Source organism: Myotis yumanensis, unplaced genomic scaffold, assembly GCF_028538775.1.
Source record: "Myotis yumanensis isolate MYYU_CA2020_CCGP unplaced genomic scaffold, mMyoYum1.0.hap1 SCAF_1, whole genome shotgun sequence".
NCBI lineage: Eukaryota > Metazoa > Chordata > Mammalia > Chiroptera > Vespertilionidae > Myotis > Myotis yumanensis.
In genome coordinates this window covers 170,420,918-170,438,032 of record NW_027223752.1, presented here as the reverse complement: position 1 = coordinate 170,438,032, position 17,115 = coordinate 170,420,918, and the positions used below count along the sequence as shown (strand labels likewise).

The window sequence follows — 17,115 nt, the reverse complement described above, 5'->3', positions numbered from 1 at the left end:
CTGCTTCTCCGGCTAATGCAGGACCACCTCTCTCCACAGATTTTGCTAACTTGTTCAAAGGAAAAAACGGTCAACTTGTTTGAATACCTAAATGGATTTACAGGTCAAACTGACATTAAGGCATTTGTAGGCAGTTCTTTTTGAAGTATTTCAAATGCATTTGTGAACTTTATAGTATCATATAAAAAGTGTTCAGTTTGACTTTTTTTAAAAAAATAAAGCCTTCACTTGGGTATTATGATTACTGGAGATGTTCACCGTGAGAAAGGCAACAAGAAAATCGGAGTGCAATTTTATGAATTTGCTGAATAGAATTTCTCATAGCTTACTAGCATTTTTTCAGGTAATGTCGTTTTGGCTCCAGGTGCTTCTCTTGGCTAGTGTATGTTTTAATATATAAAATCTAAAAAGCCGATTTTCAGTTTAAATGGGAAGTATATTTGTGACAATGGAAAATGACAAGAAGGGAGTGGGGGCCCACGATATCTCAATATGTTAAATTTTAAATATTTAACATTGGCAATGTTGGAAACGGTGGCTCTGATGGACCCTTTGCTACACTTGTGAGTAACCAGCCATGTCTTTTGAACCTAGAGCAGGTGAGCTGTTTTGTAATTTCAGTTAGCAATTTAGTTAAATGAAAGGGACTGCAATTTGTTTTAAATCTAGATTGAGCAGAACAGCCAGAAAGTGACTTTCATTTTACTTGATACTCAAGTAGTATTTTGAGGCACTTGCTATTATGAATAATGCTAGAGTGATGTCAACCAACCTCTCTCTCATTCTGATTATTCTGTTCCTTCCATCCCCCTCCCATCTCATTTGGTCCTTCCTAATATGGTACTTATTATTTTCTTTATTTACCTCCTTATTTGACCAAAGTAATGAAATTTTTTATATAGTGAGCTGTCTGTTGATATTAGCCCAGGCCCATTCCTAGATATGACTAGTGTTCCCAGAGAACTAGTTTGGATTAATCCTTTTATTGAGTGGAGATGTCATTTGTGTGACCTCTCTTTCTGCTTTAGGCATCTCCACAGCGTGGCAGACTTTAACTTAGGGATCAGTGCAACTGCTTCATTTTAGAGAAGAGAAAACTGAGATCCAAGGAGTGATTTGCCCCTTCTACCCTAATTAATAATTATTTGAATATCATCCATGCTTCACTTCACCAACAATCTTCTATCCCCCCATAAGAGTTGTGTAGTAATACAAAGGTAACATAATAAATACAATCTAAAATGGTAAACAGGTTTTTAGGCCTATAAAGATAATTTAGCATTAGGTGTATGGTGTATTTGTAGTGACATCTATGTATGCTGCCTTCAGAGATATCTATGAATATCCAACTTGTCCCTTTGTGGTACCCAGTACTAAAACAATGTAAAAACGATTCACAGTGGGTAGAAATTGATTCCTTTTGTTCCTTTGCTTTATTCTAAAACTAGGATTTTAAAATTTAATTTTAACTGCTACCTTCAATAAACAGTTTATTTATTAAAGCACAAATTATTCCCCACACTACAGTTTTTGTATTTTTATTAAAATTATTTGATGTCTCTTATGAAGCGAGTTAAGTATATCATTAGCTTAAAAACAGAAAGCATCTCTCCTGTCTGTGCTACATGCATATACATAGCTTGTAAGGATCATGTTCTGTCTGGGTCTCTCTCCTATGTCTTGAAGTTCTTGAAGATTTTAAGCTTTTTACTCTGACTACATACTTCCAATATGGCCAACAACCCAGCTGTCTCTTACAGAGACACTCTGATTCTGATTCTTCTCTGGTGGCTGGTAAAGCTTGCTTTCTTCAGATCAGCTGGAGAGGTTCTGATAAGATTAATGTTGTTGAGATTTTAAAAAGGTGCTTTTTCTTAGGGCATTTTCACTATAATATGAAATAATTCCATAATATCCAATTGTTTATGTTAGGCTAAACAGCAGCATATTTGGGTTGTACTTGGGACAGCAAGTCTCAAGTGGCAGAGGGACATTTCTGCTGCATCTATCTGAACACATGCTGCAGGTGTTCATGCACACTTATGAAGCCTCTGGACTCAGATTGCCTCACATCCCGTCTAGCTTCATTGCTTATCTACTCTATGATCTTGGATCAATAACTAAATCATTATCTCAGTTTGTCCATCCAAAAAGCAAAAGCAGGGAGAACAATAACTTTTATTTGAAAGAGTGGTCTTGAGAATTAAAAGAGAAATATGCATGGGAAGTGCTTTCCAGGGGAGCCATAGCAAGTAGTAATTGCTTAATACGTGTTAGCTATTATTTGAATTTGTAGGCCATTGGTCAATAGTGTCACATTTACATATAAAATATAGAGTTCCTATTAAGAAACTGATAATGTTGCCTTAGGGGAAACCTTAAATGAATGAAGTCATCAAGCTCCTGCATAAAAAGACAATGAGGAAGTATGGTTTCCTGTAGAAAGACACTGCCATATCCTTGGGGAAATATTGCAGTTAATAGTACTGAGAAGATGATAAAAAAAAAAGAATTCACAATGAGAAGAACTAAGGATAGGTTGATTAAAATGATATTAGACTAGGACAGGTACAGGAAAAAATAAAATAGAAATTTAATAGGACAGAATGAGACCATGTTTTATTTTCCCAACCATGGAGCACCAGTTATGACCCGATTAAAATATATGGGTGTGTGTGTGTGTGTGTGTGTGTGTGTGTAAAAAACATTAAACAGAAAATTGTGAGATACCTCATCAAATTATAAGAAGATGGATAATCTATTTTACCAAAATATTACTGCTGAGTTAAAAAGAAAATTGTAATGTGAAATAAAGAATACTCCTGCCGAATCTAAATCCAGATTTAAAAATTATCTAAGTTACAGTTGCGATTTTATTGCTTTATATATTCTAAAATATATAAAGATAGCTATAAATTAAGAATAGGAAGGGCAGACTTTCCAGAAATTATTATTTATAAATAAGTTGTTATATGGTCTTGTAATTCATTTCTGTTTTAAATATAAAGAGTAGTAGCTAAGTTTTATAGCAGACATTGAATTAATCCAGGTGGTGAATATGTCATACTAGAGGCCTGGTGCACAAAATTCATGCACGGAGGGGTGGTGGGGAGACCCTCAGCCTAGCCTGCAACCTCTCCAATCCCGAATCCCTCTCTCAATCTGTGACCACTGGCTCCTAACTGCTCACCTGCTTGCCTGCCTGATCACCCCTAACCACTCTGCCTGCTTGCCTAACCACCCCTAACCCCTCTGCCTGCCTGCCTGATCGCTCCTAACCACCTCTGCCTACCTGCCTGATCACCCCTAACCGCCTCTGCCTGCTTGCCTGATCACCCCTAACCGCTCCCCCTGCCAGCCTGATCACCCTGAACCATTCTTACTGCCTGCCTGATCGCCCCTAACTGCCTCTGTCTCAGACCCCATCACCATGGCTTTGTCTGGAAGGATGTCCAGAAGGACATCCGAAAGATGTCCAGTCTATCTAGTCTAATTAGCATATTACCCTTTTATTAGTATAGACTAGAGGCCCAGTGCACAAAAATTTGTGCACTGGTGGTGGGGGGGGGGCGGTGTCCCTCAGCCCCACTTGTGCCCTCTCACAGTCTGGGATCCCTTGGGAGATAACGACCTGCTGGCTTAGGCCTGCTCCTGGGTGGCAAAGGGCAGGCCCAATTCCTAAGTGCCTGCCCCGCAGCCCCTGGTAAGGCTCAGAACAGGGCCGATTGGGGAGTTGGGGCGCCGCCCCCTCTCATGCACAGAGCAGGGCAGATTGGGAGGTTGCAATGCCACCCCCAGTCACGCTCAAGGTAGGGCCGATTGGGGGGTTGGGGCACTGCCCCCTGTCACACTCAAGGCAGGGTCGATGGGGAGGTTGCGGCACCACCCCCTGTCATGCACAGAGCAGGGCGAATCAGGGGGCTGTGGCGCCACCCCTGTCACATACAGAGCCAGCCGATCAGGGGGTTGGGGCTCTGCCCCCTGTCACGCACAGAGCAGGGCCCATCAGGGGGGTTGGGGCTCCATACCCTGTCACCCACAGAGCAGGGCCGATCAGGGGGTTGGGGAGCTCCCCCCTGTCACGCACAGAGCAGGGCCCATTAGGGGGGTTGGGGATCCATACCCTGTCACACACAGAGCAGGGCCAATCGGGATTGGGGCGCCTTCCCCTGTCACGAACAGAGCAGGGCGGATAGGGAGGTTGTGGCCCTGCCCCCTGTCACACACAGAGCCGCAGGGTGATCAGGGGGTTTGGGCGCTGCCCCCTGTCATGCTGCTCCAGGGGCCAGGAGGCCTTGAGGCTCCGCTGATCCCAGTGCTGGGAGACCTCACTGCTCCGCTGATCCCAGTGCTGCGAGGCCTCGCTGCTCCGCTGATCCCGGTGCTGGGAGGCTCCACTGATCCTGGTGCTGCGAGGCCTCACAGCTCCACTGATCCCGGTGCCAGGAGGCCTCACGGCTCTGCTGATTCCAGTGCCAGGAGGCCTCGCAGCTCCGCTGATCCCGGTGCTGGGAGGCATATTACCCTTTTACTATATAGGATAGAGGCCTGGTGCATGGGTGGGGGCCGGCTGGTTTGTCCTGAAGGGTGTCCCAGATCAGGGTGGGGGTCCCGCTTGGGTGCCTGGCCAGCCTGGATGAGGGAATGATGGCTGTTTGCAACTGGTCACACCCCCTTCAGGGTGGGGGTCCCCACTGGGGTGCCTGGCCAGTCTGGGTGAGGGGCTGAGGGCTGTTTTCAGGCTGGCGGGTGACTGAAGCTCCCAACCTCTCCTTTTTTTTTTCTTTTATTCTGGGATTTATTTACCTTCTATGGCTGTCACTGGAGCTGAGAGCCAGCTTTAGCTCTGAGGCTCAGCTCCAGCTCTGAGACCTCGGCTGCTGAAAGCAGGTATCTGGTTTGTTTGGCTTCTATAATTGAAACACTGTTGCAACTCCAGCTCGGCCAGCCACCTGAAAGCATGGGGATTGTTAAGCTTCTATATTTGTAACATTGTTTCTTATACTGCAGCTCAGAGGCCAGCGGCGGCAGGCGGGGAACCTTGGCTTCCTCCATCACTGGAGCAAGCAAGCCTCTTGTTCGCTCCAGCTGCCTGGCTGTTGGCCGCCATCTTGGTTGGCAGTTAATTTGCATATCACCCTGATTACCCAATGGGAAGTGTGTTGGAGGTACAGTTAATTACCATGTTTGGCTATTATTAGATAGGATATTGTATGGAATTATATCCCTCTGGTATTTAGTTTTCACTCAGATAAAAATAATGAGCTTTTTAGACATTTACCACTGGACCAAAATTTCTTTGTTGCTTCCAAGTGCTCAGCATTGCAATAATCGAGAAATATCACTTCCCTTTGTAGTTATGAGAAGTAATTCATCAATGCCTTGTGGTCTTTTATAAGATTTCCTTTATAAGAAAGAAAGCAGTTCATTAAAATAAGTTATGTTTTGTTATACTATGTGTCACATTTTCCTTTCTTTTCAGCTTCTGTGCCATTTTTCCGTATTAGTAATTCCCATTGCTTTATGTTTTCTGTGTTCTATTTGATAAGACATACTAAAAAGTACAAGAACAGTTCCTGACTTGGAACTCCACTTACTATATTCCTCATTTTTTAAGTCATGATCCGTGCTAAAAACTAACCGTCATTCTTCGATAAGGGTCAATATTCTCGTTCCTTTTTGTTTCAATCTATCCATAACATCATGTTTAACTTTCAGAAGAATAACATAGTGTCAGGACCACTTGAAATTTTGGCCTCCTTTTATATTAATTATTGTGTTTCTATGTTGAACTCACATGGATTTCACATTACCTTGATAAGTGAGAGCATCAGAAGATTAGCACCTACTTTGGACAAAATGTTATATTGTTCAGTATAATCATATGAAGATATTGAATAATTCCTTGTGTTCTTTCATTTCCTACAAAAACTTTTCTAAACTGTTAATGCTGTAACTTTTAAGTCACCATGTTTCTTTTGGAGGGGTGGGGTGGAAGATGGAGGAACACCCACTTCACAAAGATGTGGGGAAACATCTATATGAAAGTGGCATGATTCTATAAAATCATGCCACTGGAACGACAAATTGTAAAGTATTTCTTGTGACTGTATGAAAAATCCTTAGAGTATACACATTTTCTACATTGGTCAATCACATTTTATTTAGACTTAATAGACTGATATGGTTTTTTTTTTTAAATCTCAGCTGTACTTAAGCTGCACTTTTAGTACAATTCGTGAACTATAGGGTCACTACTGGGAAACTGAATGAGATAAAATTGAGGCAAAATTCTACTTTGATTTTAATTAATGAGATAATTTCCTTAATTCTCTCATTATTTTTCAATAAAAGTTTAGAACTTTCTCTACTCCAGAAACTTTTTGGTAGACCAAAGGCCCTTCCTTTATCATGTTCTATCCATTGATACTCATGTAAAATGGGTAGAACCATGTATCACCCAGATTCTCAGAAACAGTCGCTTGAGCCTAGCATAGGCACTTGATTCAAAGACAGGCAGCCAGCCAATTGACTGATACATGGCCAAGGGTGCGTGTTGTCTGGTTTTTGCAGATTTGCTGGACTCACCAAAGCCCTTCTTTCCTTTCAAATAAGAGATAGTGAGGCCTGTCAGTGGAAGGTCAGTGTTTGATGATATACAATAGAGGATGACAGTCAGGTTGACTCATGTGCCAGATGGAAAATAACAGAAGATGAGATTAAAGAATTGAGGAGAAATGAAAGACAAGGGGAATAGACTTAGTTTCTGACTTTCTACTTCTAGGCCAAATAAGGCCCAGCTGCACTTGTTGTGATCTTGTCTGTCCATGACAAGTTGCCTGTGGGAATACAATTATCTTCTTACATGAGGGACTTTGAGTGAATTTCACTTTTGGAAGAAACAAAAGTTCAGGCTAAAGTACCTTTATTTCTCAAATACTGCTACATCTGTTTCCATAAGCTTCTCTTTTGTTAAAATGATGTCCCTGTTTCTTGACAAAACCTTTAAATAAAAGAATTGCAAAACAAACAAAAAAAATGATGTCCCTTATGCATCTTCCATTGAAAGGTAAGCAATCTGAGAGTTAATTCTATTTCTTTTATTCACTGAAAATAGGGTGCCTCATGAGAAAGTCTAGTGGTCTATATTACTAAAATTTGAAGAAAGCCCATGTCTCTAAACTTGAAGTTTGTAGAGTTGGTGAAAAAATAATTCACTCATAAGTTTATATTGTAAGATTTAATCTCTGTTAAAAAGTTTAGATTTTTGAATTATGTGGTTATCAAATGATGTTATAAAGTGATAACAAGTGTCATTCATGTTTTGTTAATAGGATATTTTTACTTATCTGAAAAATTTATAGCATACTGTTTCTGTCATTTTTAAAAAATGTATTCTATTGAGGCAAAATAAAGGAATGTTGATGACATTTACTTAATAAAAGTAGCATAATGTACTAGCTATTATCTCAATCCCCCTGGCATATGAAGAAAAATAGCTTCACTGATAGGGAATTATGAAAACTTATACATGGTATCAGTAGATTAATATCAGTGTGAAGTAATGAGTATTGTACTTCAGAGATTTGTCTTTGACCAACATATTTTTAGTAACATGGTAGAATGTATAGGTTTAGTGTCTTTATTAAGTAACAAATGATAGGTTAATAATAGGGTTAATGATCACCTTGAAAAACAATATCAGAATTCAGTGTGCTCTTGCTGAACTGGAGAGATAGGCACAAATTAATGAAGTTTGAGTGTGATAAATTAAGTATGATGATGTAAGTGAAGGAATAAGACTCAAAACTCAAAATGATAAATTTTTTCAAGATTCGACAAGTATTATGTATTCACAGTGTTATAATGAACAAGGGGGAGAGTTGCAGAAGAAGCTGGGAAAGTAAACCGAAACTGAATTGCATAAATCTGTATAAAAAACCCCAAAGCATAATGAGTAGCTATTGAAGAGTTTTAAAACAGAGGCAGGCATGAATTAATTAGATTTTGGTTTTTAGAAGATCACTTGAGCTGCTGTTGGTACAATGATTAGAAGAGGTCAACAATGGAAGTTCTTGAACACTTAGGAGTTACCAAACAATAAAATGCAGTGAACAGATTTATGAAGAAAGATTACACACCTTTTGTGATATAGCAGATATGGATTCCGAGAGAGAAAGAAATGTGAAGAATTTATCCTAGCTTTGTGACATGGAAAAATGGGAGGATCATGAAGTTGTCATTTATTCCAATGGAAAAGATTGAAGTGGGAAGAGTTAGGGCATGAGAGGAAGAACATCCATATTTCAATTTGGGATATGTTATATTTGAGGTACTTAAGAAAGAGTCAAGTAGTGATGTCAAGTATACAATTTGACATTATGATCTAGAGCTCAGGAAGGCAGCTCAAACTGGAGATGTAAAATTAGGAAATATATAATACTTAAAACTGTACCAGTAAATAAGATAACATAGGAAAGAGTTTAGAGTAGAAAGAAAAGATGACCTAGGATAAAGACCTGTGGGAAACAAATATTTGCATGTTGGTAGAAAAGGAGGTGTTGGCCCAATATGATTGAGAAAGGCTAAAAAGAAAAGAAGGAAAACAAAAGTATAATGGCAACACTTCAAAAACAAAATGTTTTTGGAAGGCAAGAGTGGTGAACTAGCCCAAATTCTTTGAGTAGTTCCATTAAATTGAGGACTGAAATTTAGCCGGTTTATTTGGCATTATGGGACTTACAGATGACCTTAGGGAGAGAAGTAAGTAGCTTTAGCAAAGGGGGTGAGAGCCAAATTGGCATGAGTTGAAGGGTGGAGATAGGTGAGAATATGGTCACCATGTAGACTGCTTTTGAAAGCATGGCAGCCAGAGTGTAGAAAGATAATAGTAGCTGGAGGAGATATGGCATCAAGGAAAGGATTTTATTGTTATTTTTGTTTTAAGGTCAGTGTTACTATGGCAATTATACTCAAAAGCTCATGACATCACACAAGAGGGGTTTTTTTCCTATGAAAAGCTTTAGAGTTCATGTTCCATAAATTCCATTTGAAACATATTTTCTCACGTGTTTAAGTATTCTGTCTCATTCCCCCCCCCCCCCCCCCCTTTCTTCTTTCCTTCTTTTATTCCATATTTCTGGAGTGCCTCCTTGTCCTTGCTTCCTTCCTTCTCTTTCTTTTTTCTCCTTCTTCTTTTGCCTTCCTTCCCTCACACTTGCTCTCCCACTCAGCATGAATATCAGTGGAAAAGAATGTATTTCTTTTTATGAAAATTTTGTTTCAATGCTGAATAATTCCTTACCTTTACTTTTTAATTTTATCCAAATTGGAATCCATACATCGTTATTTTAATCACATCTTTGCATATGCCTTGACTCCCATCCTGTCTCTTTCTCTGTCATACCCACTTGGTAAACTCCAACCCTAAGTAAGTCCATGGATCTAAGACACTGACTGTTGCTTAATAAAAACACATTCAAGCAGGTTGGTCACATTATAAATTTTGACAATTCTTGTTCATATGGATTTCTGATGACAATGATAGTGAGCTCAAAATTGTATTCTCTAACAAGTGTGTAGAATGCATATTTTTTCTGTGATGTTAGATTACTGAAAGCTTATATACTCTCTACTAACTGATGGGCCAAAAATAGCATACTGTGCTACCAACACTGTATCCACTAGATTTGTGGCTCATGAGCAATTGAAATATAGTTGGCTCAAATTGAAATGTGCCTCAAGTGTAAACCATATACCGTTTTGCAAGACTTAGCATAAAAAATTTATATATATATAAAGAGCCAGGGGCCATTGCAACTGAATGGACACCTGAACGAATGACCGAACAGGCTGAGTGGGGTGACAAGGCAGGCAGGGGGGTTAGTGAAGGACAACCAAACGACTGAACACCAGGCTGCATGGGGTGACCAGGCTGGTAGGGGGTTAATGAGGGATGACCAAACGACTGAGTAGCAGGCTGTGTGGGGTGACCAGGCCAGCAGAGGGGTTAGTGAGGGGTGACCAGGCCAGCTGAGGGGAGCAGTGAGGGGCGACCAGGCCAGCAGGGGGGGAAGTTGAGGGCGACCAGGCCAGCAGGGGGCCGTGAGGGGCAACTGGGCTGGCAGGAGGGGGCAGTTGGAGGTGACCAGGTCAGCAGGAGAGTGCAGTTAAGGGCGACCAGGCTGGCAGAGGGGGCAGTGAGGGGTGACCAGGCTGGCAGTGGGGCAGTTGGGGGTGACCAGGCTGGAGGGTGGGGGGAGTTGTGGGTGACCAGGCCTGCAAGGGGGGCAGTAAGGGGTGACCAGGCTGGCATAGGGGGACTGTTGGGGGCGATCAGGCCAGAAGAGGCAGCAGTAAGGGGCCACCATGCTGGCGGGGGGTGGCAGTTAAGGGGCGACCAGGCCAGCGCGGGGGGGGGGGGTAGTTGGGGGTGACCAGGTTGGTGAGGGAGCAGTTGGGGGCGACCAGGTCAGCAGGGGGGTGCAGTTAAGGGTAACAAGGCCGGCACAGGGGGGCAGGGGTGTCAGTAAGGGGCAACCATGCTGGCGGGATGGCAGTTAGGGGCGACTAGGCCAGTGGCGGGGAGCAGTTGGGGGCGACCAGTTTGGTGGGGAAGGGCAGTTGGGGGTGGCCAGGCTGGCAGGCAGAGGGGCTAGTAGGAGTGATCAGGCAAGCAGGCAAGTGACCAGTTAGGAGCCAGCAGTCCTGGATTGTGAGAGGGATGTCCGACTGCCGGTTTAGGCCCGATCCTCAGGCCTAAACCCACAGTCGGACATCCCCTGAGGGGTCCCGGATTAAAGAGGGTGCAGGCCAGGCTGAGGGAACCCCACCCCCACCCCGTGCACAAATTTTGTGTACTGGGCCTCTATTAGAATATAAAATCTTTCAGTAATTTTATATTGGTTACATGTTAAAACACATTGAATTTATTGGATTAAATAAAACATTAAAATTAATTGTATCTATTTTTATTTGTTTTAATGTAGCTGTTAAAAATTTAAAATTGCATATGTGGCTTGCTTTTGTGATTTGCTTTATATTTCTTGGATAATACTGCTTTAAACTTTCAGAAAAACTTCCAATGAAATCCATTAAAGATTTGATTTCTCTCTCATGAACTATTTGTTAATATATATTACCAGATAATTCTCATAAATACCAACATAATTCCTAATTCCTCCAGCAGGTTAGATAGAACCCTGTCCACTCATGCACACTATCCAATGTACTTTCATAGTGATATTTCACTAAAAATATGAAATATTAATTAAAATTTAATTAGCATTTTTATATCATTTATTCATATTGCTATTGTGCCTTTGGTCTTAATAATTTTTAAGATTGCTTTACATAATGAAGATTTAAACTTTATCTTATACATCACAAACATTTTTTAAAATAATCTTTGTTAAATGATTTGATTATGGCATTTGTTGCCTTGTATATAATGTTCCTTGGTTCAATATTCTTAACTTTTCTTTCATAGTTCCTGTTCCTGTCTTGACCTAAGGAGTCTTACTAACCTCTACATGCCAATATAGTTTTTTACACATTTTTCTAACATTTAAATTCTTTACAGTGTGCCTGGAATGTATTTTTGTGTATAGCATGAGGCTAAAATCCAATTGAATTTTTTAAAATAAGAGCAGTTAATTGAGTATCAACATTTATTAAATGAACCCTGCTCTTTCTATTGAATAGAAATACCATCATTTCCATATAGCAGACTTTCATATATCCTGGAATTTACACTGTGAATTCTCTATTCTCTTCTATCGATGTTTTTGTTTGTTCCTAAGCCAATATCCGCTAAGGAAAGTTCTCCTGAGAAACCTTCTTTACCACAGTTTTCTTGGCTATTAGTAGATATTTATTCTTTCATTCTTCTACTTGCATTTTACATTATTTTACCTACTTCTCTTGCTGTTCTTGGAACAATTGGAATGTTGTATAATACATTGTTTAGAGGCATTTAGTAGAAAGCAATCTAGCAGTTTGAAGCAGAAAAGAACTTTAATGTAGAGAATTAGTTGTTACATAATTTATGTGTCTTGGGAGTAACATCTAGGCTGGGCCACCAGGAAGAATCTTCCTGACTGGCCCCCTGGGGGGATATTGGTTATCACCATAAAGAATAGAGGAAATCAGGAAGGCACTGAACCAGCTGTTGGCAGCTGGAACACACTGGTGTCCAGATCACAAGAATACTAGCTCATGAGCCATCTACTGGTTGTGGACTCTGCACCAACCAAAATAGATGCCCTTTATGGCATTGGAATTGCATTATATTTCTGTACTGATTTGGGGAGAATCAACATTAAATGCTATTCAATCTTCCATTGGATTAATTTGGAAGAAAATTCTATGCATAAAAGGTCCTAGGTTTAAAAGAAATATATAGCATCTTGGTTTATTTAAATCAAATAACAAAGTTGGAAACTTACCACTCTGATGTAGTTCTGTGAGCAAATGTAACAATATATTGCTTTCTATATTTAAAAGGTCTTTCTATGTAAGATTTCATTACAGAATTGGTTCATTGAGTCGTCAATTGGAAAATGTGACCTCTGCATTGAAATTATGGGAAGGGAAAATACTAATTTTCTATTAGTATTAAACTGTATGAGATGTTAAAACAAAACATGTAATGCTGTCTTAAAAGGAATTTAAGATAGACCTTTGGATCTATCTTACATAGAGCATTGCAATTTAAAATATAGCAAGATTTATACTTGTATTACAGACCAAACCAATCTCCTAATCACTTACCTGTTTTCCTATACATTTCTTTCCCAATTTAACATTGACAAATGTTTTTTTAAAAGTATCTGAAACTCCAAGTTGTGCTTGCATTTGTGAGTTGAGTATGTATACTGATATATGCATTTATGTATATTGACTCAGATATGGAATCTGTCACTTGTGTGAAATTGAGCAGAGTACTTTTCTAAGATCTGATTTTTTAAATATCTGAAATATTTTAGATGAACATAATAGTAATTAGATGTAATTCTGTGTGTAAAGTGCCTGGAGCATTCATAGCAGGTATTTAGCAAATAGCAAATATTATTACTTGCAGCCAGAACTAGCATTCAACTTTTTTTTTCTTATTAGAAGGAATGTGTTTACATGGCACATTCTCTAAACTTCTATATTTAGAAGTTTAACATACACATCTCAGGATTGAGAGCCTCATAAAAGTTCTTCTAGTCTCTTGTTTAATTTTTCTCATCACTGAACTAAATGCTATGATATCTCTGCTTTATGTTTCTTTGGGTATTCACTATAAATTGAGTGTGATGAAACCTGTGATCTGCCATGAAAACAAATGACATGGAACTATTCATGAGAATTGTATTTTAATAGTTAATGAGTAAAAGATATTTTCTTCATTTTCAGAATTTAATTCTGTTAAGACATGTTTTAAAAAATAAAAAATGTGGTTAATTTTTATTCCTTTGTTCTTGAAGGAGACTTAGCCTACATTATATATTACTAGAGGCCTGGTGCACAAAAATTCGTGCACTCATGAGGGTCCCTCAACCCGGCCTGCACTCTCTCGCAGGCCAGGACTCCTTGGGGGATGTCCACCTCCCAGCTTAGGCCTGATCTCTGGGGGGTCAGGCCTACGCTGGCAGTCAGACATCCCTCTGGCAGCCCAGGAGTCCTTGGGGGATGTCCAACTGCAGCCACAGTTGGACATCCTTAGTGCTGCCAAGGAGGCGGGAGAGGCTCTCGCTATGTGTGGCTATACTCGCAGCCTTCAGCCTGGCTTGTGGCTGAGTGGAGTTCCTCCTGTGGGACCACACTGACCACCAGGGGGCAGCGCCTTCAGTGAGCGTCTGCCCCCTGGTGGTCAGTGCATGTCATAGTGACTGATCGACCAGTCAACTGTCTGCCCCCTGATGGTCAGTGCACTTTATAGCAAGCAGTTGAGCGGCCTTAGCATATCATTAGCATATTATGCTTTTATTGGTTGAATGGACGACTGGATACTTAGCATATTAGGTTTTTATTAATATAGGATTCCTCATGCCTGCCACAAACACCACCAACAACACACACATACATACAAACACACACAAAACTGGGTCACAGTAATTTGACTTAGACTCTATTCTGTGATAAAGACATTTCTAATAACATCATATAGTTAAAAAGAAGAGTTGATTTAATTTTATAGGTAAAGTTTAGTGATATATTCAGAATTGTTTATTATGTCTGAGCAGTTGATTCCTTATAGGGTATAAATCTATGCAGTACCTCACCTAGATCTTTGGGAGTCAACAGAATAATAGAAAGCTCCCCTTAAGTGAATTTCTAGTTCTAAGTAACTTATGCGTAATTAGAAAGCATTTGCGACTTTGGAAGGAAAGGGACAGCTTTTCTATTTCTTTTATTAGGGTCAGATTTCTGAGAAGTTAGCAATTAAGGCACATTTCATTTCTCCTTAGAAAAATATAGAAAATTCATTAAAAAGTATATTTATATGTAATATTGTAAGTATTATATCATCCCTTAAAATAATCTTCTGATCTGCTGCATATAAAAATCTAGGCTTAGGTTCAGAGTTGGAAGCCTACTTGCATCATTTAATAGTTAATTGTATGACTAGGTAACTCTGTTACAAGACCTCTCTGTGACTACTTCATTATGAAAAGATGAAAAATCACTTAGTAATACTTGCAGCATAGTAAGTGCTCAGTAATTGATAGTTATCATGTCTGTTGCTACGTGAATGAATGGCTATGTGGGACTTGGTGAAGGGTGACATACTTTCCTTACCTGATGGCCAATACCTGGAAAGCTTGAACTCATACTTCCAGGGCTTTAATCCTTTCGTACTATGTCACTCAGACTGTATTCTGTAGGGTATCTGTTCCTTGAAAAAAGTGTCCTGTGGTGAAATGAGTTTTGAATATACATGTTAGAACATTCCAATGGGTTGAGAAATTCTGCAACTAATAATGTATCTCCAGTTCCCTTGAATCCATTGTTTCAAAAAATATTTAACCACTAGAGGCCCGATGCATGAAATTCATGCAAGAGTAGGCCTTCCTTTCCCCGCTGCTGGCACCAGCTTCCCTCAGGTACCCGGGACCTGGGCTTCCCTTGCAGCCCCGACTTCATCCAGAAGGATGTCCAGTGTAATTAGCATATTATGCTTTTATTATTATAGATGGGACGTGTGGTCATCACAACATTGGTTGAGAAACAAGTTCTTTTGCACAAAGTTATTATCCCTGTTAAATGGAAAATAGTTCTTGAGAGCACAGCTTTCAGCTATTTTTTTATAGGTGTTCTTCATTCCAATCTTATCTAATAAAGAGGGAATATGCAAATTGACTGTCACGCCATATGGTCAAGATGGCTGTACCCACAGCAGAGGCAGGATTTCCATAACACAAGATGGCTGCACCCACAGTGGAGGCCGAGTTCCCATGACAAGCCTTAACGAGCAATCAGCAGGGACCTGAGGCTGCGTGGCGCTGGGCCGGGGCAGGGCACCTGAGGCTGCGCCCCCTGCCTGGTGGGATTTGACAGGGGACCTAGGCCGCACCTCCCGCCCTGGGGCCAGGTCAGGGGACCTCAGGTCATGCCCCCCACCCTGGCACTAGGCCAGGAGACCTAAGGTCACACCCCCCGCCTGGCGGGGCTTGATGGGGGAACCTCAGGCCGCGCCACCCGCACTGGTGCCAGGCTGAGGGACCTGAGGGTGCTCTGGGGGGCCTGAGGCTGTGCCCCCGACCCAGTGGGGCTTGACAAGGGTGGGGCCAGCCGGGTCTGGGTCTCGCTCAATGGGGGTGGGGCCAGCTGGGTCTGGGTCTCATGCGATTTTGAGGTGCCACAGGTGGGCGGGGACTTGACTCTGGGTCCCACGGCTTGCCCTAGACTCTGACAGGAGGAAGATTTTCATATACATTTCACTATTTTTTTCATCTCTGACACTTCTATTAAAGAGAAAGGGCAAATAGCAATATTAAAATATTTCCTCTAATTAATCCCCTTTTAATGTGCAGGAATTTCATGCAATAGGCCACTAATATGTAAATAAAGTTCTAAATCTTTTACTGTTGACCACATTTTGAATGAATGAAAAGGAGGGAGGCTTATAATTGGAATAGAAACTGAAGGGCTGTGGAGTAGGGTAAACGGCATTGGTAGGTTGGGAAGAATACACACAATTTCTTAGTTATCTTAAAGATTAATTCAATGAGGTGGGAGCTTTGATTATGGGTTATGCTAGAGAAAATAGGAGGAAAATCAGAAGGTGATTATCTGTTAGGGAAAGTAAAGTGTGTGGATCAAATGAAACTAGGAAATTGAATAGGGAATTCTAATATAAAAATATTTTGTAGTGTGTGTTTATCTTTAAATAGCATGTGTGCATCTCAACTGAGCAGGTGTCTTTATAGGTATTTTCACATTAAACCATGTGAGCCTGCTACTGTGTGAATAATCATGTAAGCTATGTAAGTGGCCTCACATTGTTTAAATATTGGGATTTCATTTATAAAAACATTCCAAAATTAAGATCAACTTGACTACACGGCCATAAACAGATTGCTTCCATTTCAAAAGTGTTTTTTCAAAGAAACACATGTTTGAAGAAAGCACATGGGGTATGAATAATCACCGAAATAAATTATTGCTGAAATATATTTCTACTTGAAACAACAGAAGCTGATATAACTGCAAATAATTTAGCCAGAGAATGGATTTTGTATTTTGGAGATTGACTAACTTAACAGGGTATGTAGAAAATAACATCAATATGACAATGACTTTTATTACTCAGATAGACTGAATGCTCTTTAAAGGAAGGGAGTAACCTCTGACATCAGTCAGCAGAGATAAGCACATTAATAGATGCTTGGTGATAAACTAGCACAAAGAATGACATTAGAGAATCCAATTAAGTTTATGAAAAGGATAAATAATGATGCATATATTTCTGAATGCCACATTTCTGAATATCCTCAGAGTCCTGTATCTTCCCTAAGATAACCACTTTGGTTTTGGTATTTGTTTTCCAATTGTTAGGTTTGCAAAAGTCTTCCTTTTATTATGAAAAGAATCTTAAAAATTCATGGAAGTTTTTACCCAAAGATA

At 40.3% G+C, this 17,115-nt stretch overlaps 1 protein-coding gene across 1 annotated transcript in view; it reads left to right on the top strand.

Annotated features, from left to right (window-relative positions):
• The window catches only part of BANK1 (B cell scaffold protein with ankyrin repeats 1), a 330,602-nt gene that overhangs the window by 676 nt on the left and 312,811 nt on the right, over positions 1-17,115 (top strand). The window lies entirely within an intron of this gene.